Source organism: Pseudophryne corroboree, unplaced genomic scaffold (assembly GCF_028390025.1).
Source record: "Pseudophryne corroboree isolate aPseCor3 unplaced genomic scaffold, aPseCor3.hap2 scaffold_912, whole genome shotgun sequence".
Classification (NCBI taxonomy): domain Eukaryota; kingdom Metazoa; phylum Chordata; class Amphibia; order Anura; family Myobatrachidae; genus Pseudophryne; species Pseudophryne corroboree.
This window is the reverse complement of record NW_026970492.1, coordinates 147,665-166,040: the sequence shown is the minus strand read 5'-3', so window position 1 is coordinate 166,040 and position 18,376 is coordinate 147,665. Positions and strand designations below refer to the sequence as shown.

General features: G+C 50.3%; 24 non-coding genes and 4 pseudogenes across 24 annotated transcripts; 17 read left to right on the top strand and 11 right to left on the bottom strand.

Moving 5' to 3' along the window:
- Nucleotides 1-673: 673 nt before the first annotated feature.
- LOC135045767 (U1 spliceosomal RNA) lies at nucleotides 674-836 on the bottom strand. The gene has a single exon (XR_010238184.1). It is a non-coding gene; the product is annotated as a U1 spliceosomal RNA (small nuclear RNA).
- Nucleotides 837-988: 152 nt separating this feature from the next.
- On the bottom strand, nucleotides 989-1,152 carry LOC135045698 (U1 spliceosomal RNA). Its single transcript, XR_010238113.1, has one exon. It is a non-coding gene; the product is annotated as a U1 spliceosomal RNA (small nuclear RNA).
- A 698-nt stretch (nucleotides 1,153-1,850) lies between these two features.
- Nucleotides 1,851-1,986, bottom strand: LOC135045808 (U1 spliceosomal RNA; annotated as a pseudogene).
- Nucleotides 1,987-2,138: 152 nt separating this feature from the next.
- On the bottom strand, nucleotides 2,139-2,302 carry LOC135045708 (U1 spliceosomal RNA). Its single transcript, XR_010238122.1, has one exon. It is a non-coding gene; the product is annotated as a U1 spliceosomal RNA (small nuclear RNA).
- A 674-nt stretch (nucleotides 2,303-2,976) lies between these two features.
- Nucleotides 2,977-3,139, bottom strand: LOC135045777 (U1 spliceosomal RNA). Its single transcript, XR_010238193.1, has one exon. It is a non-coding gene; the product is annotated as a U1 spliceosomal RNA (small nuclear RNA).
- Nucleotides 3,140-3,291: 152 nt separating this feature from the next.
- On the bottom strand, nucleotides 3,292-3,455 carry LOC135045839 (U1 spliceosomal RNA). The gene has a single exon (XR_010238236.1). It is a non-coding gene; the product is annotated as a U1 spliceosomal RNA (small nuclear RNA).
- Nucleotides 3,456-5,233: 1,778 nt separating this feature from the next.
- Nucleotides 5,234-5,397, top strand: LOC135045684 (U1 spliceosomal RNA). Its single transcript, XR_010238099.1, has one exon. It is a non-coding gene; the product is annotated as a U1 spliceosomal RNA (small nuclear RNA).
- Nucleotides 5,398-5,549: 152 nt separating this feature from the next.
- Nucleotides 5,550-5,685, top strand: LOC135045791 (U1 spliceosomal RNA; annotated as a pseudogene).
- Nucleotides 5,686-6,383: 698 nt separating this feature from the next.
- On the top strand, nucleotides 6,384-6,547 carry LOC135045868 (U1 spliceosomal RNA). The gene has a single exon (XR_010238264.1). It is a non-coding gene; the product is annotated as a U1 spliceosomal RNA (small nuclear RNA).
- A 152-nt stretch (nucleotides 6,548-6,699) lies between these two features.
- LOC135045754 (U1 spliceosomal RNA) lies at nucleotides 6,700-6,862 on the top strand. The gene has a single exon (XR_010238171.1). It is a non-coding gene; the product is annotated as a U1 spliceosomal RNA (small nuclear RNA).
- Nucleotides 6,863-7,536: 674 nt separating this feature from the next.
- LOC135045838 (U1 spliceosomal RNA) lies at nucleotides 7,537-7,700 on the top strand. The gene has a single exon (XR_010238235.1). It is a non-coding gene; the product is annotated as a U1 spliceosomal RNA (small nuclear RNA).
- Nucleotides 7,701-7,852: 152 nt separating this feature from the next.
- On the top strand, nucleotides 7,853-8,015 carry LOC135045775 (U1 spliceosomal RNA). The gene has a single exon (XR_010238192.1). It is a non-coding gene; the product is annotated as a U1 spliceosomal RNA (small nuclear RNA).
- Nucleotides 8,016-8,689: 674 nt separating this feature from the next.
- On the top strand, nucleotides 8,690-8,853 carry LOC135045706 (U1 spliceosomal RNA). The gene has a single exon (XR_010238121.1). It is a non-coding gene; the product is annotated as a U1 spliceosomal RNA (small nuclear RNA).
- A 152-nt stretch (nucleotides 8,854-9,005) lies between these two features.
- On the top strand, nucleotides 9,006-9,141 carry LOC135045807 (U1 spliceosomal RNA; annotated as a pseudogene).
- A 698-nt stretch (nucleotides 9,142-9,839) lies between these two features.
- LOC135045697 (U1 spliceosomal RNA) lies at nucleotides 9,840-10,003 on the top strand. Its single transcript, XR_010238112.1, has one exon. It is a non-coding gene; the product is annotated as a U1 spliceosomal RNA (small nuclear RNA).
- A 152-nt stretch (nucleotides 10,004-10,155) lies between these two features.
- On the top strand, nucleotides 10,156-10,318 carry LOC135045734 (U1 spliceosomal RNA). Its single transcript, XR_010238149.1, has one exon. It is a non-coding gene; the product is annotated as a U1 spliceosomal RNA (small nuclear RNA).
- Nucleotides 10,319-10,992: 674 nt separating this feature from the next.
- Nucleotides 10,993-11,156, top strand: LOC135045705 (U1 spliceosomal RNA). Its single transcript, XR_010238120.1, has one exon. It is a non-coding gene; the product is annotated as a U1 spliceosomal RNA (small nuclear RNA).
- Nucleotides 11,157-11,308: 152 nt separating this feature from the next.
- Nucleotides 11,309-11,471, top strand: LOC135045764 (U1 spliceosomal RNA). Its single transcript, XR_010238181.1, has one exon. It is a non-coding gene; the product is annotated as a U1 spliceosomal RNA (small nuclear RNA).
- Nucleotides 11,472-12,145: 674 nt separating this feature from the next.
- On the top strand, nucleotides 12,146-12,309 carry LOC135045690 (U1 spliceosomal RNA). The gene has a single exon (XR_010238105.1). It is a non-coding gene; the product is annotated as a U1 spliceosomal RNA (small nuclear RNA).
- Nucleotides 12,310-12,451: 142 nt separating this feature from the next.
- Nucleotides 12,452-12,614, top strand: LOC135045760 (U1 spliceosomal RNA). The gene has a single exon (XR_010238177.1). It is a non-coding gene; the product is annotated as a U1 spliceosomal RNA (small nuclear RNA).
- A 674-nt stretch (nucleotides 12,615-13,288) lies between these two features.
- Nucleotides 13,289-13,452, top strand: LOC135045864 (U1 spliceosomal RNA). Its single transcript, XR_010238260.1, has one exon. It is a non-coding gene; the product is annotated as a U1 spliceosomal RNA (small nuclear RNA).
- A 152-nt stretch (nucleotides 13,453-13,604) lies between these two features.
- Nucleotides 13,605-13,767, top strand: LOC135045748 (U1 spliceosomal RNA). Its single transcript, XR_010238166.1, has one exon. It is a non-coding gene; the product is annotated as a U1 spliceosomal RNA (small nuclear RNA).
- Nucleotides 13,768-14,588: 821 nt separating this feature from the next.
- LOC135045757 (U1 spliceosomal RNA) lies at nucleotides 14,589-14,751 on the bottom strand. The gene has a single exon (XR_010238174.1). It is a non-coding gene; the product is annotated as a U1 spliceosomal RNA (small nuclear RNA).
- A 468-nt stretch (nucleotides 14,752-15,219) lies between these two features.
- LOC135045722 (U1 spliceosomal RNA) lies at nucleotides 15,220-15,382 on the top strand. Its single transcript, XR_010238136.1, has one exon. It is a non-coding gene; the product is annotated as a U1 spliceosomal RNA (small nuclear RNA).
- Nucleotides 15,383-16,237: 855 nt separating this feature from the next.
- Nucleotides 16,238-16,373, bottom strand: LOC135045795 (U1 spliceosomal RNA; annotated as a pseudogene).
- Nucleotides 16,374-16,525: 152 nt separating this feature from the next.
- LOC135045837 (U1 spliceosomal RNA) lies at nucleotides 16,526-16,689 on the bottom strand. Its single transcript, XR_010238234.1, has one exon. It is a non-coding gene; the product is annotated as a U1 spliceosomal RNA (small nuclear RNA).
- A 674-nt stretch (nucleotides 16,690-17,363) lies between these two features.
- LOC135045797 (U1 spliceosomal RNA) lies at nucleotides 17,364-17,526 on the bottom strand. The gene has a single exon (XR_010238203.1). It is a non-coding gene; the product is annotated as a U1 spliceosomal RNA (small nuclear RNA).
- A 152-nt stretch (nucleotides 17,527-17,678) lies between these two features.
- On the bottom strand, nucleotides 17,679-17,842 carry LOC135045850 (U1 spliceosomal RNA). The gene has a single exon (XR_010238246.1). It is a non-coding gene; the product is annotated as a U1 spliceosomal RNA (small nuclear RNA).
- Between the last annotated feature and the right edge of the window lie 534 nt (nucleotides 17,843-18,376).

Here is an 18,376-nt window from a genome sequence, read left to right as displayed (position 1 = left end):
ATTTGGAATAGGGCTGGGGAGGGCCGCTGCTCATGCACATCTCTGTCAAGTAAAGGAGATTCAACTGAGGCAGCACAAGGGAACTCTCATCTTGGGACAACAACTGCAGGGAGAACATATATTTTCAGATGAACATGGGAGGGCAGAAGGCTGCCTAATACTGAAGCACCCCCAAACAACAAACCAAATGCAACAACTAGTGCAAGCATTCCTGGGGGAAGGCCTGCCGCAGATGGATTTGCATATGGTGATGTCATCCAAGCAGTGGGTCAAAGTTGGCTTCAACCCTCGTCTGCATATGAAAAGAGAAAAGGGGCGTGCAGGGCATGGTGGCCTTTTGCGGCGCTTGGCTGACCCCTAGTTTGCATTAAACACCTCCACCCTCCTTTGGTGTGGGGCTCATGTTGGCTATGCCCCAGCCCCTGAAGCATTCAAGCTGATTTCTTGCAGCAGCTGGGCACTGTAACAGCTCCAGAGCTGCTCTGTAAGGCAAGTAAAAGGGTCTGGGCCCTGCAGCACTACCTGTAGATCGCATTGTGCGTTGGAAGGCACAAAGTAAGCAGACAGGAGGAGAAGTCAGGATAGTGCGCAAGGGCATAGAAGGGAGCGGCTCAAGAAAAGAGAAGTGGACACAGACAGCAAACTAGGCTGGAGAGAGACCTGAGACAAAGAGATCTGAATTATACGAGAGCCGACCAGGGGAAACACAAATTATGCAGTCAAGTTTCCCACATTTGGGGAAATCGCAGGGGCAGCACACCCAGAGTGCAATGGGTGAGCCTTGCCCTGGGAGAAGCACCTTCATGATCATAGAATCTCACCTGGCAGGTAAGTAGGAGTTGGGCTAGAGCTGGGGAGGGTCGCTGTTCGGGCACCCCCCTGTCAAGTGAAAGAGATCCAACTGAGGCAGCACAAGGGAACTCTCGAAAGAAGAACAAGGCTAGAGGAAGATCTGAGACAAAGAAATCTGACTTTTTCCAGAGCTGACCAGAGGAAAGCACAAACACAGTCCCCCACTACCACAAATAATGCAGTCGAGTTTCCCACATTTGGGGAAATCACAGGGGTCAGCATACCCAGAATGCAATGAATGAACCTCACCTTGGGAGAACAATCTTCATGACCATGGTATCGCCTATGCAAAATAAGTATGATTTGGGATAGGGCTGGGGAGGGCCGCTGCTCAGGCACATCTCTGTCAAGTAAAGGAGATTCAACTGAGGCAGCACAAGGGAACTCTCATCTGGGGACAACAACTGCAGGGAGAACACATATTTTCAGATGAACATGTGAGGGCAGAAGGCTGCCTAATACTGAAGCACCCCCAAACAACAAACCAAATGCAACAACTAGTGCAAGCATTCCTGGGGGAAGGCCTGCAGCAGATGGATTTGCATATGGTGATGTCATCCAAGCAGTGGGTCAAAGTTGGCTTCAACCCTCGTCTGCATATGAAAAGAGAAAAGGGGCGTGCAGGGCATGGCGGCCTTTTGCAGCGCTTGGATGACCCCTAGTTCGCATTACACACCTCCACCCTCCTTCGGTGTGGGGCTCATGTTGGCTATGCCCCAGCCCCTGAAGCATTCAAGCTGATTTCTTGCAGCAGCTGGGCACTGTAACTGCTCCAGAGCTACTCTGTAAGGCAAGTAAAAGGGTGTGGGCCCTGCAGCACTACCTGTAGTTCGCATTGTGCGTTGGAAGGCACGAAGTAAGCAGACGGGAGAAGTCAGGATAGTGCGCAAGGGCATAGAAGGGAGCGGCTCAAGAAAAGAGAAGTGGAAACAGACAGCAAACTAGGCTGGAGAGAGACCTGAGACAAAGAGATCTGAATTATACGAGAGCCGACGAGGGGAAACACAAATTATGCAGTCACGTTTCCCACATTTGGGGAAATCGCAGGAGCAGCACACCCAGAGTGCAATGGTTGAGCCTTGCCCTGGGAGAAGCACCTTCATGATCATAGTATCTCACCTGGCAGGTAAGTAGGAGTTGGGCTAGAGCTGGGGAGGGTCGCTGCTCGGGTTCCCCCCTGTGAAGTGAAGGAGATCCAACTGAGGCAGCACCAGGGAACTCTCGAAAGAAGAACAAGGCTAGAGGAAGATCTGAGACAAAGAAATCTGACTTTTACCAGAGCTGACCAGAGGAAAGCACAAACACAGTCTCCCACTACCACAAATAATGCAGTCAAGTTTCCCACATTTGGGGAAATCACAGGGGTCAGCATACCCAAAATGCAATGAATGAACCTCACCCTGGGAGAAAAATCTTCATGACCATGGTATCTCCTATGCAAAATAAGTATGATTTGGAATAGGGCTGGGGAGGGCCGCTGCTCATGCACATCTCTGTCAAGTAAAGGAGATTCAACTGAGGCAGCACAAGGGAACTCTCATCTTGGGACAACAACTGCAGGGAGAACATATATTTTCAGATGAACATGGGAGGGCAGAGGACTGCCTAATACTGAAGCACCCCCAAACAACAAACCAAATGCAACAACTAGTGCAAGCATTCCTGGGGGAAGGCCTGCCGCAGATGGATTTGCATATGGTGATGTCATCCAAGCAGTGGGTCAAAGTTGGCTTCAACCCTCGTCTGCATATGAAAAGAGAAAAGGGGCGTGCAGGGCATGGTGGCCTTTTGCGGCGCTTGGCTGACCCCTAGTTTGCATTAAACACCTCCACCCTCCTTTGGTGTGGGGCTCATGTTGGCTATGCCCCAGCCCCTGAAGCATTCAAGCTGATTTCTTGCAGCAGCTGGGCACTGTAACAGCTCCAGAGCTGCTCTGTAAGGCAAGTAAAAGGGTGTGGGCCCTGCAGCACTACCTGTAGTTCGCATTGTGCGTTGGAAGGCACAAAGTAAGCAGACAGGAGGAGAAGTCAGGATAGTGCGCAAGGGCATAGAAGTAAGCGGCTCAAGAAAAGAGAAGTGGAAACAGACAGCAAACTAGGCTGGAGAGAGATCTGAGACAAAGAGATCTGAATTATACGAGAGCCGACCAGGGGAAACACAAATTATACAGTCAAGTTTCCCACATTTGGGGAAATCGCAGGAGCAGCACACCCAGAGTGCAATGGGTTAGCCTTGCCCTGGGAGAAGCACCTTCATGATCATAGTATCTCACCTGGCAGGTAAGTAGGAGTTGGGCTAGAGCTGGGGAGGGTCGCTGCTAGGGTACCCCCCTGTAAAGTGAAGGAGATCCAATTAAGGCAGCACAAGGGAACTCTCGAAAGAAGAACAAGGCTAGAGGAAAATCTGAGACAAAGAAATCTGACTTTTACCAGAGCTGACCAGAGGAAAGCACAAACACAGTCCCCCACTACCACAAATAATGCAGTTGAGTTTCCCACATTTGGGGAAATCACAGGGGTCAGCATACCCAAAATGCAATGAATGAACCTCACCCTGGGAGAAAAATCTTCATGACCATGGTATCTCCTATGCAAAATAAGTATGATTTGGAATAGGGCTGGGGAGGGCCGCTGCTCATGCACATCTCTGTCAAGTAAAGGAGATTTAACTGAGGCAGCACAAGGGAACTCTCATCTGGGGACAACAACTGCAGGGAGAACACATATTTTCAGATGAACATGGGAGGGCAGAAGGCTGCCTAATACTGAAGCACCCCCAAACAACAAACCAAATGCAACAACTAGTGCAAGCATTCCTGGGGGAAGTTCTGCAGAAGACGGATTTGCATACGGTGATGTCATCCAAGCAGTGGGTCAAAGTTGGCTTCAACCCTCATCTGCATATGAAAAGAGAAAAGGGGCGTGCAGGGCATGGCGGCCTTTTGCGGTGCTTGGATGACCCCTAGTTCGCATTAAACACCTCCACCCTCCTTTGGTGTGGGGCTCATGTTGGCCATGCCCCATCCCCTGGAGCATTCAAGCTGATTTCTTGCAGCAGCTGGGCACTGTAACAGCTCCAGAGCTGCTCTGTAAGGCAAGTAAAAGGGTGTGGGCCCTGCAGCACTACCTGTAGTTTGCATTGTGCATTGGAAGGCACAAAGTAAGCAGACGGGAGGAGAAGTCAGGATAGTGCACAAGGGTATAGAAGGGAGCGGCTGAAGAAAAGAGAAGTGGAAGCCTTGCCCCCGGACTAAGAGAAAAGAATGCCCTTGCGCACTATCCTGACTTCTCCTCCCGTCTGCTTAATTTGTGCCTTCCAACGCACAATGCGAACAACAGGTGGTGCTGCAGGGCCCACACACTTTTACTTGCCTTACAGAACAGCTCTGGAGCTGTTACAGTGCCCAGCTGCTGCAAGAAATCAGCTTGAATGCATCAGGGGATGGGGCATGGCCAACATGAGCCCCACACCAAAGGAGGGTGGGGGTGTTTAATGCGAACTAGGGGTCATCCAAGCACTGCAAAAGGCCGCCATGCCCTGCATGCCCCTTTTCTCTTTTCATATGCAGATGAGGGTTCCAGTCAACTTTGGCCCACTGCTTGGATTTACATCACCGTATGCAAATCCGTCTGCTGCAGACCTTCCCCCAGGAGTGCTTGTACTAGTTGTTGCATATGGGCCCTCATTCCGAGTCGTTCGCTCTGTAAATTTCATCGCATCGCAGTGAAATTCTGCTTAGTACGCATGCGCAATATTCGCACTGCGACTGCGCCAAGTAATTTTACAATGAAGAAAGTATTTTTACTCACGGCTTTTTCTTCGCTCCGGCGATCGTAATGTGATTGACAGGAAATGGGTGTTACTGGGCGGAAACAGGCCGTTTTATGGGCGTGTGGGAAAAAACGCTACAGTTTCCGGAAAAAACGCAGGAGTGGCCGGAGAAACGGGGGAGTGTCTGGGCGAACTCTGGGAGTGTTTGTGACGTCAAACCAGGAACGACAAGCACTGAACTGATCGCAGATGCAGAGTAAGTCTGAAGCTACTCTGAAACTGCTAAGTAGTTTGTAATCGCAATATTGCGAATACATCGGTCGCAATTTTAAGAAGCTAAGATTCACTCCCAGTAGGCGGCGGCTTAGCGTGTGTAACTCTGCTAAAATCGCCTTGCGAGCGATCAACTCGGAATGAGGGCCATGGTTTGATATTTGATGGTGCTTCAGTATTAGGCAGCCTTCCGCCCTCCCATGTTCATCTGAAAAGATGTGGTCTCCCTGCAGTTGTTGTCCCCAGATGAGAGTTCCCTTGTGCTGCCTCAGTTGAATCTCCTTTACTTGACAGAGATGTGCCTGAGCAGCGGCCCTCACCAGCCCTATCCCAAATCATACTTATTTTGCATAGGAGATACCATGGTCATGAAGATTGTTCTCCCAGGGTTAGGTTCATTCATTGCATTCTGGGTATGCTGACCCCAGTGATTTTCCCAAATGTGGGAAACTCGACTGCATTATTTGTGGTAGTGGGGGACTGTGTTTGTGCTTTCCTCTGGTCAGCTCTGGTAAAAGTCAGATTTCTTTGTCTCAGATCTTCCTCTAGCCTTGTTCTTCTTTCGAGAGTTCCCTGGTGCTGCTTCAGTTGGATCTCCTTCACTTCACAGGGGGGAACCCGAGCAGCGACCCTCCCCAGCTCTAGCCCAACTCCTACTTACCTGCCAGGTGAGATACTATGATCATGAAGGTGCTTCTCCCAGGGCAAGGCTCAACCATTGCACTCTGGGTGTGCTGCTCCTGCGATTTCCCCAAATGTGGGAAACTTGACTGCATAATTTGTGTTTCCCCTCGTCGGCTCTCGTATAATTCAGATCTCTTTGTCTCAGGTCTCTCTCCAGCCTAGTTTGCTGTCTGTTTCCACTTCTCTTTTCTTGAGCCGCTCCCTTCTATGCCCTTGCGCACTATCCTGACTTCTCCCGTCTGCTTACTTCGTGCCTTCCAACGCACAATGCGAACTACAGGTAGTGCTGCAGGGCCCACACCCTTTTACTTGCCTTACAGAGTAGCTCTGGAGCAGTTACAGTGCCCAGCTGCTGCAAGAAATCAGCTTTAATGCTTCAGGGGCTGGGGCATAGCCAACATGAGCCCCACACAGAAGGAGGGAGGAGGTGTGTAATGCAAACTAGGGGTCATCCAAGCGCTGCAAAAGGCCGCCATGCCCTGCACGCCCCTTTTCTCTTTTCATATGCAGACGAGGGTTGAAGCCAACTTTGACCCACTGCTTGGATGACATCACCATATGCAAATCCATCTGCTGCAGGCCTTCCCCCAGGAATGCTTGCACTAGTTGTTGCATTTGGTTTGTTGTTTGGGGGTGCTTCAGTATTAGGCAGCCTTCTGCCCTCACATGTTCATCTGAAAATATGTGTTCTCCCTGCAGTTGTTGTCCCCAGATGAGAGTTCCCTTGTGCTGCCTCAGTTGAATCTCCTTTACTTGACAGAGATGTGCCTGAGCAGCGGCCCTCCCCAGCCCTATCCCAAATCATACTTATTTTGCATAGGCGATACCATGGTCATGAAGATTGTTCTCCCAGGGTGAGGTTCATTCATTGCATTCTGGGTATGCTGACCCCTGTGATTTCCCCAAATGTGGGAAACTCGACTGCATTATTTGTGGTAGTGGGGGACTGTGTTTGTGCTTTCCTCTGGCCAGCTCTGGAAAAAGTCAGATTTCTTTGTCTCAGATCTTCCTCTAGCCTTGTTCTTCTTTCGAGAGTTCCCTTGTGCTGCCTCAGTTGGATCTCTTTCACTTGACAGGGGGGTGCCCGAACAGCGACCCTCCCCAGCTCTAGCCCAACTCCTACTTACCTGCCAGGTGAGATACTATGATCATGAAGGTGCTTCTCCCAGGGCAAGGCTCACCCATTGCACTCTGGGTGTGCTGCCCCTGCGATTTCCCCAAATGTGGGAAACTTGACTGCATAATTTGTGTTTCCCTTGGTCGGCTCTCGTATAATTCAGATCTCTTTGTCTCAGGTCTCTCTCCAGCCTAGTTTGCTGTCTGTTTCCACTTCTCTTTTCTTCAGCCGCTCCCTTCTATACCCTTGTGCACTATCCTGACTTCTCCTCCCGTCTGCTTACTTTGTGCCTTCCAATGCACAATGCAAACTACAGGTAGTGCTGCAGGGCCCACACCCTTTTACTTGCCTTACAGAGCAGCTCTGGAGCTGTTACAGTGCCCAGCTGCTGCAAGAAATCAGCTTGAATGCTCCAGGGGATGGGGCATGGCCAACATGAGCCCCACACCAAAGGAGGGTGGAGGTGTTTAATGCGAACTAGGGGTCATCCAAGCACCGCAAAAGGCCGCCATGCCCTGCACGCCCCTTTTCTCTTTTCATATGCAGATGAGGGTTGAAGCCAACTTTGACCCACTGCTTGGATGACATCACCGTATGCAAATCCGTCTTCTGCAGAACTTCCCCCAGGAATGCTTGCACTAGTTGTTGCATTTGGTTTGTTGTTTGGGGGTGCTTCAGTATTAGGCAGCCTTCTGCCCTCCCATGTTCATCTGAAAATATGTGTTCTCCCTGCAGTTGTTGTCCCCAGATGAGAGTTCCCTTGTGCTGCCTCAGTTAAATCTCCTTTACTTGACAGAGATGTGCATGAGCAGCGGCCCTCCCCAGCCCTATTCCAAATCATACTTATTTTGCATAGGAGATACCATGGTCATGAAGATTTTTCTCCCAGGGTGAGGTTCATTCATTGCATTTTGGGTATGCTGACCCCTGTGATTTCCCCAAATGTGGGAAACTCAACTGCATTATTTGTGGTAGTGGGGGACTGTGTTTGTGCTTTCCTCTGGTCAGCTCTGGTAAAAGTCAGATTTCTTTGTCTCAGATTTTCCTCTAGCCTTGTTCTTCTTTCGAGAGTTCCCTTGTGCTGCCTTAATTGGTTCTCCTTCACTTTACAGGGGGGTACCCTAGCAGCGACCCTCCCCAGCTCTAGCCCAACTCCTACTTACCTGCCAGGTGAGATACTATGATCATGAAGGTGCTTCTCCCAGGGCAAGGCTAACCCATTGCACTCTGGGTGTGCTGCTCCTGCGATTTCCCCAAATGTGGGAAACTTGACTGTATAATTTGTGTTTCCCCTGGTCGGCTCTCGTATAATTCAGATCTCTTTGTCTCAGATCTCTCTCCAGCCTAGTTTGCTGTCTGTTTCCACTTCTCTTTTCTTGAGCCGCTTACTTCTATGCCCTTGCGCACTATCCTGACTTCTCCTCCTGTCTGCTTACTTTGTGCCTTCCAACGCACAATGCGAACTACAGGTAGTGCTGCAGGGCCCACACCCTTTTACTTGCCTTACAGAGCAGCTCTGGAGCTGTTACAGTGCCCAGCTGCTGCAAGAAATCAGCTTGAATGCTTCAGGGGCTGGGGCATAGCCAACATGAGCCCCACACCAAAGGAGGGTGGAGGTGTTTAATGCAAACTAGGGGTCAGCCAAGCGCCGCAAAAGGCCACCATGCCCTGCACGCCCCTTTTCTCTTTTCATATGCAGACGAGGGTTGAAGCCAACTTTGACCCACTGCTTGGATGACATCACCATATGCAAATCCATCTGCGGCAGGCCTTCCCCCAGGAATGCTTGCACTAGTTGTTGCATTTGGTTTGTTGTTTGGGGGTGCTTCAGTATTAGGCAGTCCTCTGCCCTCCCATGTTCATCTGAAAATATATGTTCTCCCTGCAGTTGTTGTCCCAAGATGAGAGTTCCCTTGTGCTGCCTCAGTTGAATCTCCTTTACTTGACAGAGATGTGCATGAGCAGCGGCCCTCCCCAGCCCTATTCCAAATCATACTTATTTTGCATAGGAGATACCATGGTCATGAAGATTTTTCTCCCAGGGTGAGGTTCATTCATTGCATTTTGGGTATGCTGACCCCTGTGATTTCCCCAAATGTGGGAAACTTGACTGCATTATTTGTGGTAGTGGGAGACTGTGTTTGTGCTTTCCTCTGGTCAGCTCTGGTAAAAGTCAGATTTCTTTGTCTCAGATCTTCCTCTAGCCTTGTTCTTCTTTCGAGAGTTCCCTGGTGCTGCCTCAGTTGGATCTCCTTCACTTCACAGGGGGGAACCCGAGCAGCGACCCTCCCCAGCTCTAGCCCAACTCCTACTTACCTGCCAGGTGAGATACTATGATCATGAAGGTGCTTCTCCCAGGGCAAGGCTCAACCATTGCACTCTGGGTGTGCTGCTCCTGCGATTTCCCCAAATGTGGGAAACGTGACTGCATAATTTGTGTTTCCCCTCGTCGGCTCTCGTATAATTCAGATCTCTTTGTCTCAGGTCTCTCTCCAGCCTAGTTTGCTGTCTGTTTCCACTTCTCTTTTCTTGAGCCGCTCCCTTCTATGCCCTTGCGCACTATCCTGACTTCTCCCGTCTGCTTACTTCGTGCCTTCCAACGCACAATGCGAACTACAGGTAGTGCTGCAGGGCCCACACCCTTTTACTTGCCTTACAGAGTAGCTCTGGAGCAGTTACAGTGCCCAGCTGCTGCAAGAAATCAGCTTGAATGCTTCAGGGGCTGGGGCATAGCCAACATGAGCCCCACACCGAAGGAGGGTGGAGGTGTGTAATGCGAACTAGGGGTCATCCAAGCGCTGCAAAAGGCCGCCATGCCCTGCACGCCCCTTTTCTCTTTTCATATGCAGACGAGGGTTGAAGCCAACTTTGACCCACTGCTTGGATGACATCACCATATGCAAATCCATCTGCTGCAGGCCTTCCCCCAGGAATGCTTGCACTAGTTGTTGCATTTGGTTTGTTGTTTGGGGGTGCTTCAGTATTAGGCAGCCTTCTGCCCTCACATGTTCATCTGAAAATATGTGTTCTCCCTGCAGTTGTTGTCCCCAGATGAGAGTTCCCTTGTGCTGCCTCAGTTGAATCTCCTTTACTTGACAGAGATGTGCCTGAGCAGCGGCCCTCCCCAGCCCTATCCCAAATCATACTTATTTTGCATAGGCGATACCATGGTCATGAAGATTGTTCTCCCAAGGTGAGGTTCATTCATTGCATTCTGGGTATGCTGACCCCTGTGATTTCCCCAAATGTGGGAAACTCGACTGCATTATTTGTGGTAGTGGGGGACTGTGTTTGTGCTTTCCTCTGGTCAGCTCTGGAAAAAGTCAGATTTCTTTGTCTCAGATCTTCCTCTAGCCTTGTTCTTCTTTCGAGAGTTCCCTTGTGCTGCCTCAGTTGGATCTCTTTCACTTGACAGGGGGGTGCCCGAACAGCGACCCTCCCCAGCTCTAGCCCAACTCCTACTTACCTGCCAGGTGAGATACTATGATCATGAAGGTGCTTCTCCCAGGGCAAGGCTCACCCATTGCACTCTGGGTGTGCTGCCCCTGCGATTTCCCCAAATGTGGGAAACTTGACTGCATAATTTGTGTTTCCCCTGGTCGGCTCTCGTATAATTCAGATCTCTTTGTCTCAGGTCTCTCTCCAGCCTAGTTTGCTGTCTGTTTCCACTTCTCTTTTCTTGAGCCGCTCCCTTCTATGCCCTTGCGCACTATCCTGACTTCTCCTCCTGTCTGCTTACTTTGTGCCTTCCAACGCACAATGCGATCTACAGGTAGTGCTGCAGGGCCCAGACCCTTTTACTTGCCTTACAGAGCAGCTCTGGAGCTGTTACAGTGCCCAGCTGCTGCAAGAAATCAGCTTGAATGCTTCAGGGGCTGGGGCATAGCCAACATGAGCCCCACACCAAAGGAGGGTGGAGGTGTTTAATGCAAACTAGGGGTCAGCCAAGCGCCGCAAAAGGCCACCATGCCCTGCACGCCCCTTTTCTCTTTTCATATGCAGACGAGGGTTGAAGCCAACTTTGACCCACTGCTTGGATGACATCACCATATGCAAATCCATCTGCGGCAGGCCTTCCCCCAGGAATGCTTGCACTAGTTGTTGCATTTGGTTTGTTGTTTGGGGGTGCTTCAGTATTAGGCAGCCTTCTGCCCTCCCATGTTCATCTGAAAATATATGTTCTCCCTGCAGTTGTTGTCCCAAGATGAGAGTTCCCTTGTGCTGCCTCAGTTGAATCTCCTTTACTTGACAGAGATGTGCATGAGCAGCGGCACTCCCCAGCCCTATTCCAAATCATACTTATTTTGCATAGGAGATACCATGGTCATGAAGATTTTTCTCCCAGGGTGAGGTTCATTCATTGCATTTTGGGTATGCTGACCCCTGTGATTTCCCCAAATGTGGGAAACTTGACTGCATTATTTGTGGTAGTGGGAGACTGTGTTTGTGCTTTCCTCTGGTCAGCTCTGGTAAAAGTCAGATTTCTTTGTCTCAGATTTTCCTTTAGCCTTGTTCTTCTTTCGAGAGTTCCCTTGTGCTGCCTCAGTTGGATCTCCTTCACTTTACAGGGGGGTACCCGAGCAGCGACCCTCCCCAGCTCTAGCCCAACTCCTACTTACCTGCCAGGTGAGATACTATGATCATGAAGGTGCTTCTCCCAGGGCAAGGCTCACCCATTGTACTCTGGGTGTGCTGCTCCTGCGATTTCCCCAAATGTGGGAAACTTGACTGCATAATTTGTGTTTCCCCTGGTCGGCTCTCGTATAATTCAGATCTCTTTGTCTCAGGTCTCTCTCCAGCCTAGTTTGCTGTCTGTTTCCACTTCTCTTTTCTTCAGCCGCTCCCTTCTATACCCTTGTGCACTATCCTGACTTCTCCTCCCGTCTGCTTACTTTGTGCCTTCCAATGCACAATGCAAACTACAGGTAGTGCTGCAGGGCCCACACCCTTTTACTTGCCTTACAGAACAGCTCTGGAGCTGTTGCAGTGCCAAGCTGCTGCAAGAAATCAGCTTGAATGCTTCAGGGGCTGGGGCATAGCCAACATGAGCCCCACACCGAAGAAGGGTGGAGGTGTTTAATGCAAACTAGGGGTCAGACAAGCGCAGCAAAAGGCCACCATGCCCTGCACGCCCCTTTTCTGTTTTCATATGCAGACGAGGGTTGAAGCCAACTTTGACCCACTGCTTGGATGACATCACCATATGCAAATCCATCTGCGGCAGGCCTTCTCCCAGGAATGCTTGCACTAGTTGTTGCATTTGGTTTGTTGTTTGGGGGTGCTTCAGTATTAGGCAGCCGTCTGCCCTCCCATGTTCATCTGAAAATATGTGTTCTCCCTGCAGTTGTTGTCCCTAGATGAGAGTTCCCTTGTGCTGCCTCAGTTGAATCTCCTTAACTTGACAGAGATGTGCCTGAGCAGCGGCCCTCCCCAGCTCTATCCCAAATCATACTTATTTTGCATAGGAGATACCATGGTCATGAAGATTATTCTCCCAGGGTGAGGTTCATTCATTGCATTCTGGGTATGCTGACCCCTGTGATTTCCCCAAATGTGGGAAACTCGACTGCTTTATTTGTGGTAGTGGGGGACTGTGTTTGTGTTTTCCTCTGGTCAGCTCTGGTAAAAGACAGATTTCTTTGTTTCAGAGCCTTGTTCTTCTTTTGAGAGTTCCCTTGTGCTGCCTCAGTTGGATCTCCTTCACTTGACAGGGGGGTGCCCGAGCAGAGACCCTCCCCAGCTCTAGCCCAACTCCTACTTACCTGCCAGGTGAGATACTATGATCATGAAGGTGCTTCTCCCAGGGCAAGGCTCACTCATTGCACTCTGGGTGTGCTGCCCCTGCGATTTCCCCAAATGTGGGAAACTTGACTGCATAATTTGTGTTTCCCCTGGTCGGCTCTCGTATAATTCAGATCTCTTTGTCTCAGGTCTCTCTCCAGCCTAGTTTGCTGTCTGTTTCCACTTCTCTTTTCTTCAGCCGCTCCCTTCTATACCCTTGTGCACTATCCTGACTTCTCCTCCCGTCTGCTTACTTTGTGCCTTCCAATGCACAATGCAAACTACAGGTAGTGCTGCAGGGCCCACACCCTTTTACTTGCCTTACAGAGCAGCTCTGGAGCTGTTACAGTGCCCAGCTGCTGCAAGAAATCTGCTTGAATGCTTCAGGGGATGGGGCATGGCCAACATGAGCCCCACACCAAAGGAGGGTGGAGGTGTTTAATGCGAACTAGGGGTCATCCAAGCACCGCAAAAGGCCGCCATGCCCTGCACGCCCCTTTTCTCTTTTCATATGCAGATGAGGGTTGAAGCCAACTTTGACCCACTGCTTGTATGACATCACCGTATGCAAATCCGTCTTCTGCAGAACTTCCCCCAGGAATGCTTGCACTAGTTGTTGCATTTGGTTTGTTGTTTGGGGGTGCTTCAGTATTAGGCAGCCTTCTGCCCTCCCATGTTCATCTGAAAATATGTGTTCTCCCTGCAGTTGTTGTCCCCAGATGAGAGTTCCCTTGTGCTGCCTCAGTTGAATCTCCTTTACTTGACAGAGATGTGCCAGAGCAGCGGCCCTCCCCAGCCCTATTCCAAATCATACTTATTTTGCATAGGAGATACCATGGTCATGAAGATTGTTCTCCCAGGGTGAGGTTCATTCATTGCATTTTGGGTATGCTGACCCCTGTGATTTCCCCAAATGTGGGAAACTCAACTGCATTATTTGTGGTAGTGGGGGACTGTGTTTGTGCTTTCCTCTGGTCAGCTCTGGTAAAAGTCAGATTTCTTTGTCTCAGATTTTCCTCTTGCCTTGTTCTTCTTTCGAGAGTTCCCTTGTGCTGCCTCAGTTGGATCTCCTTCACTTGACAGGGGGGTACCCGAGCAGCGACCCTCCCCAGCTCTAGCCCAACTCCTACTTACCTGCCAGGTGAGATACTATGATCATGAAGGTGCTTCTCCCAGGGCAAGGCTCACCCATTGCACTCTGGGTGTGCTGCTCCTGCGATTTCCCCAAATGTGGGAAACTTGACTGCATAATTTGTGTTTCCCCTGGTCGGCTCTCGTATAATTCAGATCTCTTTGTCTCTCTCCAGCCTAGTTTGCTGTCTGTTTCCACTTCTCTTTTCTTCAGCCGCTCCCTTCTATACCCTTGTGCACTATCCTGACTTCTCCTCCCGTCTGCTTACTTTGTGCCTTCCAATGCACAATGCAAACTACAGGTAGTGCTGCAGGGCCCACACCCTTTTACTTGCCTTACAGAGCAGCTCTGGAGCTGTTACAGTGCCCAGCTGCTGCAAGAAATCAGCTTGAATGCTTCAGGGGCTGGGGCATAGCCAACATGAGCCCCACACCGAAGGAGGGTGGAGGTGTTTAATGCAAACTAGGGGTCGGTCAAGCGCCGCAAAAGGCCACCATGCCCTGCACGCCCCTTTTCTGTTTTCATATGCAGACGAGGGTTGAAGCCAACTTTGACCCACTGCTTGGATGACATCACCATATGCAAATCCATCTGCGGCAGGCCTTCCCCCAGGAATGCTTGCACTAGTTGTTGCATTTGGTTTGTTGTTTGGGGGTGCTTCAGTATTAGTCAGCCTTCTGCTCCACCCTCCTTTGGTGTGGGGCTCATGTTGGCCATGTCCCATCCCCTGAAGCATTCAAGCAGATTTCTTGCAGCAGCTGGGCACTGTAACAGCTCCAGAGCTGCTCTGTAAGGCAAGTAAAAGGGTGTGGGCCCTGCAGCACTACCTGTAGTTTGCATTGTGCATTGGAAGGCACAAAGTAAGCAGACGGGAGGAGAAGTCAGGATAGTGCACAAGGGTATAGAAGGGAGCGGCTGAAGAAAAGAGAAGTGGAAACAGACAGCAAACTAGGCTGGAGAGAGATCTGAGACAAAGAGATCTGAATTATACGAGAGCCGACCAGGGGAAACACAAATTATGCAGTCAAGTTTCCCACATTTGGGGAAATCGCAGGGGCTGCACACCCAGAGTGCAATGGGTGAGCCTTGCCCTGGGAGAAGCACCTTCATGATCATAGTATCTCACCTGGCAGGTAAGTAGGAGTTGGGCTAGAGCTGGGGAGGGTCGCTGCTCGGGCACCCCCCTGTTAAGTGAAGGAGATCCAACTGAGGCAGCACAAGGGAACTCTCAAAAGAAGAACAAGGCTAGAGGAAGATCTGAAACAAAGAAATCTGACTTTTACCAGAGCTGACCAGAAGAAAACACAAACACAGTCCCCCACTACCACAAATAAAGCAGTCGAGTTTCCCACATTTGGGGAAATCACAGGGGTCAGCATACCCAAAATGCAATGAATGAACCTCACCTCGACTGCTTTATTTGTGGTAGTGGGGGACTGTGTTTGTGTTTTCTTCTGGTCAGCTCTGGTAAAAGTCAGATTTCTTTGTTTCAGATCTTCCTCTAGCCTTGTTCTTCTTTTGAGAGTTCCCTTGTGCTGCCTCAGTTGGATCTCCTTCACTTAACAGGGGGGTGCCCGAGCAGCGACCCTCCCCAGCTCTAGCCCAACTCATACTTACCTGCCAGGTGAGATACTATGATCATGAAGGTGCTTCTCCCAGGGCAAGGCTCACCCATTGCACTCTGGGTGTGCTGCCCCTGCGATTTCCCCAAATGTGGGAAACTTGACTGCATAATTTGTGTTTCCCCTGGTCGGCTATCGTATAATTCAGATCTCTTTGTCTCAGATCTCTCTCCAGCCTAGTTTGCTGTCTGTTTCCACTTCTCTTTTCTTCAGCCGCTCCCTTCTATACCCTTGTGCACTATCCTGACTTCTCCTCCCGTCTGCTTACTTTGTGCCTTCCAATGCACAATGCAAACTACAGGTAGTGCTGCAGGGCCCACACCCTTTTACTTGCCTTACAGAGCAGCTCTTGAGCTGTTACAGTGCCCAGCTGCTGCAAGAAATCTGCTTGAAAGCTTCAGGGGATGGGGCATGGCCAACATGAGCCCCACACCAAAGCAGGGTGCAGCAGAAGGCTGCCTAATACTGAAGCACCCCCAAACAACAAACCAAATGCAACAACTAGTGCAAGCATTCCTGGGGGAAGGCCTGCCGCAGATGGATTTGCATATGGTGATGTCATCCAAGCAGTGGGTCAAAGTTGGCTTCAACCCTCATCTGCATATGAAAACAGAAAAGGGGCGTGCAGGGCATGGTGGCCTTTTGCGGCGCTTGACTGACCCCTAGTTTGCATTAAACACCTCCACCCTCCTTCGGTGTGGGGCTGATGTTGGCTATGCCCCAGCCCCTGAAGCATTCAAGCTGATTTCTTGCAGCAGCTGGGCACTGTAACAGCTCCAGAGCTGCTCTGTAAGGCAAGTAAAAGGGTGTGGGCCCTGCAGCACTACCTGTAGTTTGCATTGTGCATTGGAAGGCACAAAGTAAGCAGACGGGAGGAGAAGTCAGGATAGTGCACAAGGGTATAGAAGGGAGCGGCTGAAGAAAAGAGAAGTGGAAACAGACAGCAAACTAGGCTGGAGAGAGACCTGAGACAAAGAGATCTGAATTATACGAGAGCCGACGAGGGGAAACACAAATTATGCAGTCAAGTTTCCCACATTTGGGGAAATCGCAGGAGCAGCACACCCAGAGTACAATGGGTGAGCCTTGCCCTGGGAGAAGCACCTTAATGATCATAGTATCTCACCTGGCAGGTAAGTAGGAGTTGGGCTAGAGCTGGGGAGGGTCGCTGCTCGGGTACCCCCCTGTAAAGTGAAGGAGATCCAACAAAGGCAGCACAAGGGAACTCTCGAAAGAAGAACAAGGCTAGAGGAAAATGTGAGACAAAGAAATCTGACTTTTACTAGAGCTGACCAGAGGAAAGCACAAACACAGTCCCCCACTACCACAAATAATGCAGTTGAGTTTCCCACATTTGGGGAAATCACAGGGGTCAGCATACCCAAAATGCAATGAATGAACCTCACCCTGGGAGAAAAATCTTCATGACCATGGTATCTCCTATGCAAAATAAGTATGATTTGGAATAGGGCTGGGGAGGGCCGCTGCTCATGCACATCTCTGTCAAGTAAAGGAGATTCAACTGAGGCAGCACAAGGGAACTCTCATCTGGGGACAACAACTGCAGGGAGAACATATATTTTCAGATGAACATGGGAGGGCAGAAAGCTGCCTAATACTGAAGCACCCCCAAACAACAAACCAAATGCAACAACTAGTGCAAGCATTCCTGGGGGAAGGCCTGCCGCAGATGGATTTGCATATGGTGATGTCATCCAAGCAGTGGGTCAAAGTTGGCTTCAACCCTCGTCTGCATATGAAAAGAGAAAAGGGGCGTGCAGGGCATGGCGGCCTTTTGCGGCACTTGGCTGACCCCTAGTTTGCATTAAACACCTCCACCCTCCTTTGGTGTGGGGCTCATGTTGGCTATGCCCCAGCCCCTGAAGCATTCAAGCTGATTTCTTGCAGCAGCTGGGCACTGTAACAGCTCCAGAGCTGCTCTGTAAGGCAAGTAAAAGGGTGTGGGCCCTGCAGCACTACCTGTAGTTCGCATTGTGCGTTGGAAGGCACAAAGTAAGCAGACAGGAGGAGAAGTCAGGATAGTGCGCAAGGGCATAGAAGGGAGCGGCTCAAGAAAAGAGAAGTGGAAACAGACAGCAAACTAGGCTGGAGAGAGACCAGAGACAAAGAGATCTGAATTATACGAGAGCCGACCAGGGGAAACACAAATTATGCAGTCAAGTTTCCCACATTTGGGGAAATCGCAGGAGCAGCACACCTAGAGTGCAATGGGTGAGCCTTGCCCTGGGAGAAGCACCTTCATGATCATAGTATCTCACCTGGCAGGTAAGTAGGAGTTGGGCTAGAGCTGGGGAGGATCGCTGCTCGGGTACCCCCCTGTAAACTGAAGGAGATCCAACTGAGGCAGCACAAGGGAACTCTCGAAAGAAGAACAAGGCTAGAGGAAAATCTGAGACAAAGAAATCTGACTTTTACCAGAGCTGACCAGAGGAAAGCACAAACACAGTCCCCCACTACCACAAATAATGCAGTCAAGTTTCCCACATTTGGGGAAATCACAGGGGTCAGCATACCCAAAATGCAATGAATGAACCTCACCCTGGGAGAACAATCTTCATGACCATGGTATCTCCTATGCAAAATAAGTATGATTTGGAATAGGGCTGGGGAGGGCCGCTGCTCATGCACATCTCTGTCAAGTAAAGGAGATTCAACTGAGGCAGCACAAGGGAACTCTCATCTGGGGACAACAACTGCAGGGAGAACACATATTTTCAGATGAACATGGGAGGGCAGAAGGCTGCCTAATACTGAAGCACCCCCAAACAACAAACCAAATGCAACAACTAGTGCAAGCATTCCTGGGGGAAGTTCTGCAGAAGACGGATTTGCATACGGTGATGTCATCCAAGCAGTGGGTCAAAGTTGGCTTCAACCCTCATCTGCATATGAAAAGAGAAAAGGAGCGTGCAGGGCATGGCGGCCTTTTGCGGTGCTTGGATGACCCCTAGTTCGCATTAAACACCTCCACCCTCCTTTGGTGTGGGGCTCATGTTGGCCATGCCCCATCCCCTGAAGCATTCAAGCTGATTTCTTGCAGCAGCTGGGCACTGTAACATCTCCAGAGCTGCTCTGTAAGGCAAGTAAAAGGGTGTGGGCCCTGCAGCACTACCTGTAGTTTGC